Raw genomic sequence first — 14,867 nt, 5'->3', positions numbered from 1 at the left:
CCATTCTATGTATGAGAACACACTCTGTAATCTGCTGTAAACTATATGCATATGCATACTGTTATGCGCCGAAGTAATGTGTTGTAAACTATATGCAAACTGTTATGGGCCGAAGCAAGTATCATGTAACAGCGCCACGATGTCCAAGGGACGATGTGTGCTTTATAAATGCAAACAAATATAAATAAATAAATAGTATATCCCATATGTAATGAGTTTCCTTAGAAGACTAGATTTTGAGGACAGAGAAGACGATGAAGGAAATGAGAGTGAGGAGACAATGTTTGTAGATGAGGAAGATGATGAAGAGGAAAGGGATGCACAAGCCTCTTCTACAGGCGTGAGAGTAAGAAAAGAGACTGTATGGTCAGATTTGGAAGAACCAGAGGAAGAAAGCCAGAACACATATAATATCCCAGACGTCCATAAGCACAGTCAAGTAATTTGGGCAAAAGAATCCCATATGTGAACAGGCTGAGAAGTTTGCTGGGATGAAAGAAAGCCAGTATGACAGACACAGTTATAAAAAAGAAGGGTGCGGCTGCACTGGAACAAGGGACAGAACTGACAGGAGGGAGGACGGCCACATAATATACCATGGCCGCAAATGGATATGAATAATTTAGTATGCAAGTTACCAACGCTGGAGTGGCAAGTGGATTGATAAACTCGAAAGAATGACAGCGAGAATGACGTTAGCAGTGGTTGACAGAAAAAGCATACATGTTGCCATAATAGGAGAGAGGGCAGACAACATTTGGATATGAGTGGATTATTCTGGAGTAAGAGCCCAAAACATCATTCACAAAGGAGCACCTTTTAATAATGATATGGCCTATGTATGGAGAGCACTTGGGGTACAATGTCCTGATTCATCAGACATGAACACGCTTATGACATGTAAAATGCGTAATGACGAAGACTCAGTTGCTTATATTCAGGAGATTCAAGAAAAACAGTGACTCAAAACGAGAGAACTGTGGGATAAAACTATAGGTATTGTTAATCTCATATTGTGTGTGGGGCTGCCTGAGGTAGGGCAGAGACAATTGAAAAAGATGGTGGGAATGGAAGCGAAACAGAGATTCAGTTGACTATAGTACACCATTGACAGTTAAAACAAGACAAAAGCCAGAAAGAAACTTGAGGAAAGGAAGTTGGAGGAAGCAAAATTAGTTCAGAAAACTATCACAGTTCTCGGTGGAAGGGGCAGTGTTAACCAGTGGAAAAAGGGTGACCACACAGGACACACAATGTGTACAACAAACAGCTAATGGGAATTAGCAGGGGAGAATCTAATTACTTGTTCTGCAAGGTAGAGAACGCACACCCAGAGGCAGAGGGGTTTGGATTTCAGGCTCTACAGGGGAAGGATTTAATGGGGGACAACCTAGCTTTCGAGGACAAGTTCAGCAATGCTATACATGTGAAGCAGGGGAGGGATGCAGCAGAATTGGTGAGATTAAAGTGGGGGGACAGCATATCCTCCACCGTATAGTGCAGAACCACACAACTATTATGCCCAAGATCACACACAGTATCAAACACAAGCACCACAAATGCAACCAGCACACCATGGAAGGCCAATGCAAATGCAACATGCACCATTGAAAACACAGCAAGCCCCCATGCAGTACCAGCCAATACAGATGCAACCACAAGCACCCGTACAACAGAATACAATGACATTGTGGAACACAAACATAGTGCCTCAGAAGCCTACACTCAGAATAGGAAGAGAGACCGTTAGAGACTGTCTAGTACAAACACGACCACCTGTAGGAGGAGCGGACACCAAACGGAAAATAACATTTCCATGCTTACACTGTAGCAATTGTAGTTATATACAGAAGGGCCACACATTAAATCACCTCCATACTGGCGAAAAGATAACTCTCAAACATTTTGCAACATGTGATACACCCAACATAATATATGGAATTAAGTGTCCATGTGCATTGTATTATGCGGGCCAATCACGAAGAAAATCAAAACTGCGTTTGAATGAGCACCGATCTTGCAAACGCAATAAGAACACACATTTTGCGGTAGCAAGAAATTGTACAAACAAGAGACATAATTTGGCGCAAATTTGATTTTTTATACAAGAAGTGATTTGTAAAAATGAGCCCCATGAGAATCTATAGAGCAGATTGGACAGAAGATAATGCTTCTGGATTGAACGTTTAGGGACTCTTGCACCTAAAGGACTGAACGAAGAAATCGATTGGACATGTTATCTTTAATGCTTACCTTTGCCTTTATATCTCTTCTCTACTACTATTAACATGAGCATATACATATATCATGCATAGATAGATATTATAGGGGGTCATTACGACCCAGGCGTTAAGGGGTTAACGGCACCATAAAAGGTTGCGGCGCCGTTATCCCCTTAACGCCTTACTACGAGGTCCCTTTGCGGCTCCCGACCTTAACGGCTGGTCTGGACCAGCCGTTAAGGTAGGGACCCTCAAAGGGACTTTGAAGGTAATTATGGTACCACAATTTGCGGTACCGTAATTACCGCCTTCCCCATTCCCATTGAGCCCTATGGGGCAAAAATGGGGAAGGGCCAATGGTAAATGGGGAATTACCGCCCCGCCAACCTTGGAATGGGGTGGTAATTCCCCATTTCACCATGGCAGAATCGGTAAGTTACTGGCGTTAACCATGGCGCTAATAGCGCCTTTGGTTAACACCAGACTAGTAATGAGGGCCATAGTATTTGTTATCGCAATCAGTGATATAGTATACATCAAAATGATATCTCTAATTATGGTCTGTTGCCTTCAGTTCTCTTCCCCACCATTTCTTGTATCTCTCTTTCACACTATTTTTATCAACATACACATATTGATGCAGCACACACACACACAGACATACACATAACCATACACGACTAGTTTATAATTTTTTCCAGCCACATCTCTCTGTTTACATCCAATCCCTTTAGCCTATTTCTGACAAGGTTTTTTCATTTCCTTTATTCTACCAGGCACACAAGCATGTAAGTTAGCATACCGCCTTTATACACCCTATCATATTTCACTTATATAGGGATCATAACTGTCCTTCAACAATACATCTGCGTTCCAACCTACCCGGTTCCAGTTTTAATTTTAATTTTCCTGCATCAGTCGATTAAAACACAAGGGTTTTGAAATGCTGTGTCTACAACATGAAGGTGCGAGTTTTCATTTTCCTGCATCAGTCGATATAAACACAAAGGGTAATGAAACATTGGTTCCACAGCATGCAGGTCACATCCACATTACCAGTGGTTTCAGGCACAAGTCCATACAGATGCACTGCTTTTGCCACATTTTATAATCTACAATACATTATCAAAACATGCATACAAACATGACAATCCTTTCTTCCCTTCCCCGGTTGGCATGGGGATATGGGACGCGAGGCGCCAGAGCATCAGTACGCTTGCTGGCGCTCCGCAACACCTCGCAGGATCGTCATAGTTACACACAACAGCAAGGTTACTATGGCCGCGTCTCGCGCTGCGGCTTACAGCACCATTACACGAACGCAGAGAACAGCGTTTTGGTAAGTTTTTCGTGAGTCCCTTATACCTGATGTAAATAATTAGAGAGTGAGACAATCGCTCACTGACAAACATATTATTTTTCACAGCATGATCATATGAGGGAGCAAGAGTCTTACAGAACGCAAGGTAATATGGCATTCGAGCACATGAATGCCGTTCCGAATTTGCATGTGTACTCTTATACACACCAAGCTTTGCACATACCGTAATCACATTTTCTTGTCTTTCTTTGCTGATTCTTTTGCTACGTTGGGGAACAAAAAGAGGAGACCCTGAGCAACAAAGTACATTCAATCTTAAGTAATGTTTGTCAAGCAAGATATGCTCAAACTGTTATTACATATTGAATTATTCTATATTTGTTTTATTGTCTCCATATTTTTGTTTTGCTGAATGTTCCCACACGTAAATCTATGGTATGTATCTACAATACATCATATCAATTTGTTTTGTGACACATTTGATTAGCCTTGGTATGTTACTTATTGAATACCAATGTAGTCAAGGCCTTCAAAGAAGGAGTTTAGCCTCGAAATGCATAGGCATATAATGATGACTACGCTCTGTCTCAGGAAGTGCTTCCTGATAGTATAACTTTTTCTTCTTGAAAACAATGTGTGAAAATCTAACACATTATACGTGTATTAAAAATTTCTTTTGCTATGTAGAAATGAATTACAAACTTGTTTGGTAAAATATAAGTCTCATTTTGAGCATCAGTGAGAGCACCGGACTTAGCTGGGTAGTGTTATCCAGCTTCTTTTTGGACATGGTGGCAATGAACCCTTTCACTGGTACAGGGATGAACGTATACCCACAATAGGAGAGCCTACAAGAAAGACTTGATGTGTTCCATCCCATCAGTTACACCAGACCCATAAGAGGAAACGAGAGTCGGGGTAACCATAGGTGAAAAAACATTTTCTTTCCTCGTTTATCCAGGAATTACCATGTCCTGTGTTGGCGAGCCAAAGTATCCAATGGCAGGCATTACTATGAATACACATTTTTTCTGGGGCAATAATTACTGCTCCTTTTACTGATGACTCGCCTATTACTATATGACAGCATAATCTCTCCATACCGTTATTGTCCCAAGACACAAGTCACCATAATGGGGAGGGATTTGATGAGCAAACTGAATATGACAATATCATTCACTGAGCGGAAAATAATATGTAGCACCCCAGAAATCCTTTACGTAAATGCACATGAAGTTATATCAGCATTTTATGGCCAGAAAGACTAACAGGGCATGCCATTAGGCCCAGAATTATTCTTTTATGGAGAACACATAATGTGACTATGGCTTCCAAGAGCATGGGGCAGAATGGTGCGACTACTCACATTGTTTTTGTCTAGACCAGAAGTACATATGGACAAGGAAGAAAGGCAAGTGATTACAATAGAGCTAGAAGCAGCAGATGTGAAAGAAGACAGGGTGATTCTACATGGTACTGATGATGAGGGAGTACATTGGAGGACAGTGATTGCTCTTGATGAGTGACACAGATTGACTGATTTGACAGATTAAGACTTGTTTACAGATGACAACACCAATGCCAAAGTAGTGTTTAACATAGGTCTTACTTATCAGCTACAAATTGAGACCAGAGAAGTGCCACAAAGAATGGCATTGGTAAAAAAGACACCATCTTTTCTCCAGGAAGATTTGGCACAAGTACCAAGCAGATTGTGGGCCAGTAGTCCATATGATGTTGCATATTAAAAGGAGTAGGGGCAGTAAACATTAAATTGAAACCAGGAGCCATTTTGCCATGGGTGAAACAGCACCCAATGTCAAGAGAAGCAGATGAAGGTATTTATGATACCATTTCCGCTTTAGTGCAACAAGGAATACTAGTGCCATCAGATACACCCATGTAACACAGTGGTGTACCCAGTAAAAAAGACGATGAGGGTGTCGTGGAGATGTATTCAGGATTTATGCCTCCATAACAATATTATTGAAGAAGAGTTCACATTGTTCCGAACCCAGACACTGTTTTGTGTAATAGCCCATGCAGAGCTAAATATTTCACTGTGAACAATTTAAATAATGCATTCTTTTCAATCCCCCTCCATGAGGAGTCTCAAGACTTGACTTCCTTTTCCTAACACAGGACTAAGTGGAAACACACAAGGCTACCTCCGGGATACTGTGAGTCCCTCTCGATCTTCAACCGGGTACTTCAGATGGACCTAGGCAATGTACACCTTGACAGTATAGTTATAAAATATGTAGATGACATTTTGGTATGCAGAGAGAGGAACAGTGCAGGAAAGACTCAATACAGTTGATGACAGTCTTGGCAGAAAAGGGGTACAAAGTAGACGAGGAGAAATTGCAATACTGTCAGGAAGAAGTCCTTTATATAGGGCAGTCAATATCTCAAGAAGGAGGAAAAGTGAGCCCCCAGAGAGCAGGAGTGATCATGACAACAGCCAGGCCAAATACAATGAGGGAAATGTAGCAGTTTCTGGACCTCAGCAATTACTGCAGGGCATGGGTCTTTGACTATAGTACATATGTCAGACTACTCTTAAAAGGATTCCAGGAAGCACTGAAGGATAACAGTGACAAAACCTGGTCAACTGAAACGGCAGAAGCCTTTGATGAGTTGAAAATGGCAATAAGCACAGCACCCGTGCTAGTGATCCCTGATTGCAGTGTAGAATTATTCTTATTCTCCCATTAAAATGGAGTAGTAATGACAGCCGTCCTCGAACAAAAAACTACCCTGGGCAACAAACCATTAGCATTTTATAGTGGGATCTTAGATCCGGTAAAGAGATGTTATTTGCCATCTGAACAATCATTGGTGACAGCAGCCTTTGCAATTGAAAAGTCTGCAAGTGTAACAATGGGCTTTACAGTAACATTATGTGTCAAGCATGCCCTGTTGTTTGCAATCCTTGAAAAGCCCACAAACTGGCTATGAGGTGATTATATCCAATTCAGCGATCAAAATTCTCAGTTGCAGAATAGTGAATCCAGCGATATTCATAGCAGAACCAGTAGAAGATGGAGACAATGTGCACCAAATACACTGAATATCCTGATGAGATACCACACATTAAAGAAAATGCCTGAGGAGCGGGGGGGGGCAATCTTCTTCATCAACGGTTCCGCATCAATTGATCACACTACAGGTGAAAGGGGCATGGGAAGCACAGTGGTAAAAGTAAGACTGAATAGCAACTTTGAGACAGTGGTAAGTACAAGATTGCCTCTGCATCCCTTGGTATAAGCAGCAGAATTTATAATGCTTATTGTGGCACTTAAAATGCACAGAGGCAGTAACAGTGTTCTTTGACTACGCCTACATGACATCAACAGTACATGCAGGACTATCACGTTTGAAGAGGTGTGATTTCATATGTGAAGAGGGCACGCCACCACAACATGCAACAATATTGGACAGGCTCTTGTATGCACTAAAGCTCCCAACAGCCATCGCCGTGGAGAAATGCGCAGCCCCCATTAAAGGTACATATTTAGTTTATTGCTGCAAATAGGCTTAGTAGCGAAAAAAAGCAGCATATTTTTCTGAAATATCTGAATTTTAAACTGCATCAAATAAATACACACAAACATGAAACATGATAATGAAAGAAGGCTTTAATACACTACCCACAGCCCAAATTATTGAGTTGCAAGGTCATGCCCAACAAGAAGAACAAGAATTGTGGAAGTGAAAGCGAAAATTAAACTGCTACAATCTAAAATCACCACCAAAAAGGATGTACTAGCAAGTAAACCCCCTAGTGACAAACATCCTCTCAACACTGCTGGCATTAGCAGCCCTCCCTTTGCCTTCAGTCCAGTCTCCCAAGATTTAGTCTGTGACACTATCTCCAAACTTAAAGCATCAAATTGCAAAGGAGACACAGTCCCAACACAAATAGTTAAATCTTGCGCCCACACTCTAACACCTATCTTTACCAATTTTCGTGAACGCCTCATTCAAAGCCAATCTGGTCACAGCTAGTATTAAAGAAGCATGGGTCAGCCACTATTAAAAAAAGCCCACTATAGACCCGCCTGTACCCACTAATTACTGTCCATTAACGACAGTTCCCTTCTTACTTAAAATCATTGATAAAATAGCGTATAACCAAGTCCAATCTCATCTAGAAAATTACCAACTTCTCGGCTCAAGACAATCCAGATTCAGGCCAAACCATAGTACAGAAACAGCTCTATTGGATCTCAAAATCCAGGTGGATACCATTAGAGATTCAGGAAAACTATGTATCCTCCTTTTATTAGACCTTTCTGCGGCGTTGAACCTCGTGGACCATGATAAACTCTGCAATACGTTAGCCGAAGACTTTAACTTTTCTATGGATGCTACCATGTGCATTAAATCCTTTCTAGCTGATGAACCTCTAGAGTCTTCTTAGGAAAGGAAGCTGCTGACCCCATCCCAGTCCCCATAGGAGTGCCCTAAGGCTCTTGCCTCTCTCCTACACTGTACAATTCATACACAAAGCTCCTCTTCTCAGCGTTAGACGATATGGGTGTCATTTACACCAACTTTGCGGATGACACCCAGATACTCATCCCACTCTCAGGAAACTACACCCAAGATACCTTACTCATCGACAGAATTTATGCGATCATCCAAAATTGGATGGCCCTAAATAGTCTTTGTCTAAACGAAATCAGACCATATCTCTAAGATTAGAAGAGATCACCACTGGCTACCAGTTGCAGACCGGATCATCTTCAAAACCCTGTGCATTTCCTACAAATGCCAAAAGGGCTCAGCTCTGAAATACCTTAAGAAAGTACTGCAAAAAATAAACCTTCCTAAGAACACTTAGATCCTACAACCAGCAACTACTTGAGATTCCTCGCTACAAGAATACCAAAGCGGGTGGCAGCAGCTTCAAATACTTAGCGCCTAAACATTGGAATTCCCTTCACAATAGAATCAAAGAAGAGGGCTCCTTTTCAGGTTTCAAAAATCACTCAAAACATGGCTTTTCAATTAATATGGAGGGCAATAACCCTGAGTTACTGTAAATATAACTGTAACTGTTCTCCTCATGTATAAAATTGTAACTATGTATTGCTTGCTATATTGCTCGAATGACTGCCTAGAACGAAACAGTTCAAACCCATGTGTAACTATGTGAATACTTTGTTTGTAATCTTGAACAATGCTTTTTCAACCTTGCCGTGATACCTGAGGGTCTGGGCGTGTAAGAAATGTAATAAATAAAAGAAAATAATAATAATAGAAGAGCGTACTCATTTTCCCCCATAGATGCAATGTGGCAGCAGGACAGCACCGGAAAACCAGTTTTGCCCCTGGGATTACTTAAAGTAGCATTAGATCAACTACATCAACCAGCACGTACAACACAAGAGTGTCTTACAGTTTTGATCTCGAAGACTGGTTTGTGCCCAATCTAGCGGAGCATGTGACCGACTTTATTGTAAATTGTTTAACCTGCCAGCAGTATACTGCTGGGCACATGCTGCAACAGTGAGAGGAGCAATACCCCGTCCTACTGGACCCTTTCAGCACTTGCATATCGACTATGTAGATATTCTCCTAGTTTGTAATTACTACAGATATGAACCCATGTACCCAACACAAGGCCCTTTAGGCAGCAATACTTTGGGCCTCATTAGGACCCTGGCGAATGGGTTTAATGGCGCTGGTAATGGTGCCGGAGCCGGTAAACCCATTCCGCCCTATTACGAAGTCCCCTTGCGGGACCCGCTCTGGATGCCTGGTCAGACCAAACATCCTTTGTGGGTCCCGTGAGGGGACCAGGGAGCTAACAACGGGCCCGCTATTAACGGGCCCATTGTTAGCTCCCTCCCCATTCCCATTGAGCCTTATGGGGACTCAGATCGGAATGGGGATGGGTAAATTGAATGAAGAATTACCGGGTCCCCCAAGGTTGGAATGGCCCGGTAATTCCTCATTCAAGGAACCCGGACCAGAGTTTGGAGGCAGCCATTCCCTTATTAAGGGCATGGCTACCTCCAAACTCGTAATAAGGCCCTTTGAGATAGATGGTGATGCAGAATATTCTCAAAAATCAATAATCAGACTGAATCAGGAAGTTGGCAAAGTAAGTCTGTTGCCATATCAATTGTCTAAAACAGGGAGTACAACAAACCTCAACGATTATGTGCTCGATCTGCTCACTCAGCGCATTTTATAAAAACTACAACATTTATAGTAAAAACTCATCATCATTGATGTCAGTCTATGTGGCAAACTACAAAAACTTACTTTGGAAAGTGATAGGCTTAGAGGGAACATATAGGTATACGTTCCATACTTGTTTGGGAAAGTGATTGGGTCTCTAACATCAGGTGGGGCAATTAAGCCCTCCTCTAATGAAAGTCACTACGAACCTCATCAAATAAATAATGTACGATTGATTATACACACTATAGGGCTCTCTGTTACGTGTCCCTCTATAATTGGTTGGCACCATTGTACCCCTCTGTAATATTCCACACATGTTAGCAGCACGCAGGCTGGCACCAAGGTGCTGGTGGGCTGGTCATAACCATAGCTTCCCACCTAATTAGCCTGCCATCTATCATCACGCTTGCCGTCTGCCAGTCAATTAGCCCTTTAAACATTGGCCTTGGAAATGTTCTCTGTGCCTGAGAATAGAAGGGAGTACAGGCATACTTTGTTTATTGGTTTCGATGCAGCTCAACTCGGTATCTTTTTTCATCTGACCATGTAACTGCAGACCATGTTTCAGAGTCTTTCTGCATTTAAAATAGTATAAATTGATGAGCCTCTGAAGTCTTCAATGTTCTTGCTCCTCACCTCAGTCAGGAGTTTCTTCTTTTCACATGTTCTGTAGCTATTGCATGAACATCCAGGCTCACAGTGGCCTTGACTTCCTAATGCTGTGCCAGCCAAGCCTTTCTTGAATTAACCTCTGTTATTTGGTTTCTAACTCTGCCACTTCGAAAAAAGCCTTTCTGTTCACTGGGCCCAAGCTCTTCTAAAGTGCGTTGTGGAATCATCCATAGTCCATACATTCCTATTCATATACGTTTGGCGTATCACCGCAATCTATTCACTACGTTGCTAGCCTCATGATTACTTCATCTGCTTGCGTTTACTGCATCTGTACACGTGTAAAATGGCTTTGCATTTTCTTAATTGTTTCTGTAGCATGAGCATCTTCATCTCAGGCCCGAAATGTTGCTCATCTCTAGCATTTCCTCCTTGGATCTTTATAGAATGTTTATGTTCTCTCGCCTCTGCATCTCTTCTGGGTGCATCAGCACTGCTTCATATGACATCACCTATCTTCTCTTTTGCAAATTTTTTACACTACCTCCAGGATTTAATTCAAATGGCTATCATATTGTTGTGAAAGTATATATGGCTTCCTTAATGGGTACCTTACTTTCATGATTCTTTGCAGTATAGGTATCTTCACTGGTACTGCTTGTCTCACACTCTGGTTACCAACATATAGGCAAAAAGGGAGCAGTGCTTGAGGTGGGGATACTTGGCTCCTTCTCTACATTCCCTCCTCTGGGCGATTCATCAACCACTTTCGCATCAGTCTTCACATCTAGATATTCTTGGCTGAAGAAATTCTTCTTTCGGACCCATATCTTTAGGACTCCCTTCAGGCATCCGGCTGATTTCACAGGTTCATTCTTGTTCCAGGACATAACCATGCATTGTCCATTGGGACTGTCGTAGATCCACTTCCCCACATACTTCTTGTGGTTCTTTGGGTACAGGAACTTCATTCCCTCAGGTGCATGCATGCTGGCTTTCAAATAGTCTCTGATCTCTTCATTTGTCAGCTCTTTAGTTTTCCATCCCTATTCAATATCAATCGTAATCTTCATTCCTACTGCCTTCTTTGCAGTCTTCTTGCATTGTGTGATTGCTATTCTGATCACACAAAATCCAAGCAGGATCATCACCAACAGGGCTCCCAAGAACTTGAAATTATTCACCATAAACTGTGTAACCCTAGAACAGTTTGATCCAAGCCAACCGTCATCAGCAACATCTTGTACTTCATCTTCCATCTTGGCATGCAAGTTTGTCAGCAACGTTATAGCCTCTGTCAAGTGCCATTTTAATCATCATGAGAAGGTATGAATGTGCAAAATGATTCTCCGATTCTTGCACAAACACCTCCATCCAAAGCTGTGATCATGTCCAGGACATTTCTATTCTGAAGAGTCATCAGTCGTATTGCTCTCGGCTCCTCCTTGATGGCATTGAATCCCTTTATAGTAGTGTTGATCATCTGTAAAAGCTCCCATCTGGTTATCCATAACCACTTGGTATTTGCTTCCTTCTGGATCCTTGGCATAATGGTTATTGTGAATATCGATGAAGTCTGATTGAGCAATCTGTGTTCATATGGAATGGAATCAAAATCTTCAGTTGACTTGGCTGAGAAATAGTTCTCCCTCTTCACTTTATTCACCAGCTTAGCAGATCTCTTCTTCCTTAGGTGAGCATCTGCTTTTGGAAATTCGCCAATGTTAAAGTCACTCTTAGGAATCACCAACGCTGGAACATGAACGTTCACTATGGAACACTCCCCCCGCGCCCCAGTCTCTGGGCAGCTTCATATAAGCTCTGGATCCAGAGGCCCAGTTGTGATCTGTTATCACTGATGTTCCAATGTTAATTCCTGGCACATCAAAGACTCAACCACAATTTTGATTTTCTCCAACTTTTTTCGTACCATTGTAGCTGAAACATAGCTTTGCACTGTCCAGAGGTACTTTGGAGCCTGTGTTTAAGGAAGGAAAAAACAATTTTAATCAGGCAATCTCATGAACTATTGCATGTATTCCACCAGTTCCACAAGCAGCTGGCCTACTGCAGGACGATTCATAGGATTCCGAATTAACACAAAGGAGTTATCTTTATGGCAAACTAAATGAGGATGAGCTTCAAGCAAATAGTAAAAGATCAAGGCCAGTAAATTGTTAATGTACTCATTCAATAAAACCATTAATGCGTTCAAAGAGATATGTCAGGCAGTAGACAAATCTGCTTACTTATTTCGTGTAGCAGTCAAATGATTGCAGGTCGATTTCTGGGATCTTTTATAAATACAAAAGAGCTGGTCTGTCGTCCGACAAGATAAGGATGTTCATTGAGCAGAAAATAAAAGACCATTCCCAGCAGTTTGTGGGCATCCTCATCAGATAGGACCATCTGTATTTTCACTGCAGTATTCAGGCAATTGGAGAATCTGCTCAATAATGGCTGTGAGCAGTCTCCTCACGACTGGACGATTTTTAGGATCTTGCAGAAACAGCTGAACGTTAGTAGCTCTCCCAACCAGCAAAGGATATGCACGAAGAATGAAGAGGAAAACAGAAAAAATGATCTGATGAATGTTGCCATTAGACACCACCATAGGTGCCTCCAAAGAGAAACTCTGCAAGAAAGTAATCGGGAAAACTGCTCCCTCTTCCAGTCATCAAAGATGAACTTGAGGTCTGGCATTTCTTTCTCCTTCAAGCGTTCAATATGTCTCAGTCCAATGTTGGCTAACTCCTGTGGCTCAAGAACAATGGGGGTCATTACAACCTGGGCGGTAAGGGATACCAGGCACCGGTAAGGAGACCAGTGCTGGTAATCCTTTACCGCCCTAGTCCAAGGTCCCTTGGCAGGGATCGTAAGGAACGTGTGGTCTGACCACACGTCACTTACGGGTCCCGCTAAGGAACCAAGACGCTTACACCGGGCTTGCAAGTCGCAAGCCCGTTATTAGCGCCCTCCCTATTCCCATTGAGCCCTTTGGGGGCTCAAATGGGAATGGGGAATGGTTTGTTCAATGGGGACTTACCGGTCCCGCCAGGGTCGGACTGCATCGGTAAGTCCCCATTGGAAAACACTGGTGTCGGACCCGTTATTGGAGGCAGTCCTGGCGCAAATAGCACCATGACTACCACCAATCTCGGAATGAGGCCTAAAGTCTTTTTCACTCCTTGCCTAGCAGCTACAAAAGAGTGTCTTGGAAGAACCACAGTCCATGTGCGCACTTTCACTTTGTCTACTGGAGAGTATCTGCGTCCTTCTTCCTCGTCATCGATCTAGTCTGCATAAGCTGAACTTCTTCTCCGTGGCTTACTTCCAAATGGGGTGGGGGTGCAGTGGCCCCTCCAGCATACACTTTTACGTCTTCCTGGTGTAACCAAGCACGTCTTCCTCGGACCTTCAATGCCGATGGGGTAACTATGAAAGCTATTTGCCGGTAAAGTTCTTGATCAGAACTTGATCTCCGGTAAACAGTTTTGCAAAGGTACTTCCTTAGATCCGGTTGCTGTATGGTCTTCATCTGTGTTCTGAGACCGGCACCCCGTCCGCTTGACTTGATCTGAAATGACAGAGATACTTGTAATCATACATATTAAGTAAGCACGTAGCTCATCTCCTAACAATTCTGCTGTTGTCTGGGCATCACTTCTAGTCCTCGATGGAGGAGTAAGAGGCGTTCTCATTTGCCTTCCCGTTACTAGTTCATGGGGTGTGAGGTGATGGTCAGAGCCTAGTTGATTTCTCAATGAATTAAATACAAGGGGCAAGCAATTCAGCCATCCTTTTTTTAGCTTCAGCTTGGCTATCCTTTCCTACAGCAGACTGTTGAGTCGCTCACATATGCAATTCGCTTGCTGGTGATAAGCAGAAGAAAACCTATGTTTTATGCTGAGCAATAAGCTAATTAGCTTGAACACCGCATTAACAAAATGTGGGCCATTATCTGATCTCAACAGCTCACATATGCCCCATCTAGGAAATACTTCTCAGACTAAAATTTTCGCAGTGCAAGTGGCATCAAGATGTGTGTATGGACCTCGATTCAATTAGAAAATGGGCACACCACCACTATCATATACCTATATCCATTACAGATCTGCAGCATATCAACATAATCAATATGTATATGTGGAAAAGGACCATTAGGTTGAGCAATAACTCCTCTGACTGTTTGCAGTGTGTGCCCAGCAGTAAACTTTTGACATACGATGCAATGCAATGTATACATAAAAAAGCAATGTGTTCAAAAAAATTCGGTATGAACCAGTCCACTGCAATAGTTGCTGCAAGTCTTTCCCTAGTGACATGCACAGGGGAGTGTAGCTGTTCCAACACCACCCTTAATGAGGCTACAGGCATCACCGGTTTACCAGCGCTGTCCTGTTGCCACAGTGCCTCGGAAGGGGATAAAGAACACCCCTCCACGTACACAGCTCTTTCTAATCCATTGGTACTCCACCTTGGACTTCCATTAATTGTGTTTCTGATGAATGGTT

General features: G+C 42.5%; 1 protein-coding gene across 4 annotated transcripts in view; it reads right to left on the bottom strand.

The window, feature by feature from the left end:
• The window catches only part of KCNH7 (potassium voltage-gated channel subfamily H member 7), a 2,172,707-nt gene that overhangs the window by 1,319,377 nt on the left and 838,463 nt on the right, over positions 1–14,867 (bottom strand). The window lies entirely within an intron of this gene.

This window comes from Ambystoma mexicanum, chromosome 9 (assembly GCF_040938575.1).
Source record: "Ambystoma mexicanum isolate Mex_15411 chromosome 9, UKY_AmexF1_1, whole genome shotgun sequence".
NCBI classification, from domain to species: Eukaryota; Metazoa; Chordata; class Amphibia; order Caudata; family Ambystomatidae; genus Ambystoma; species Ambystoma mexicanum.
The sequence above is the reverse complement of the archived record's forward strand: the minus strand, read 5'-3'. Positions and strand labels throughout refer to the sequence as shown.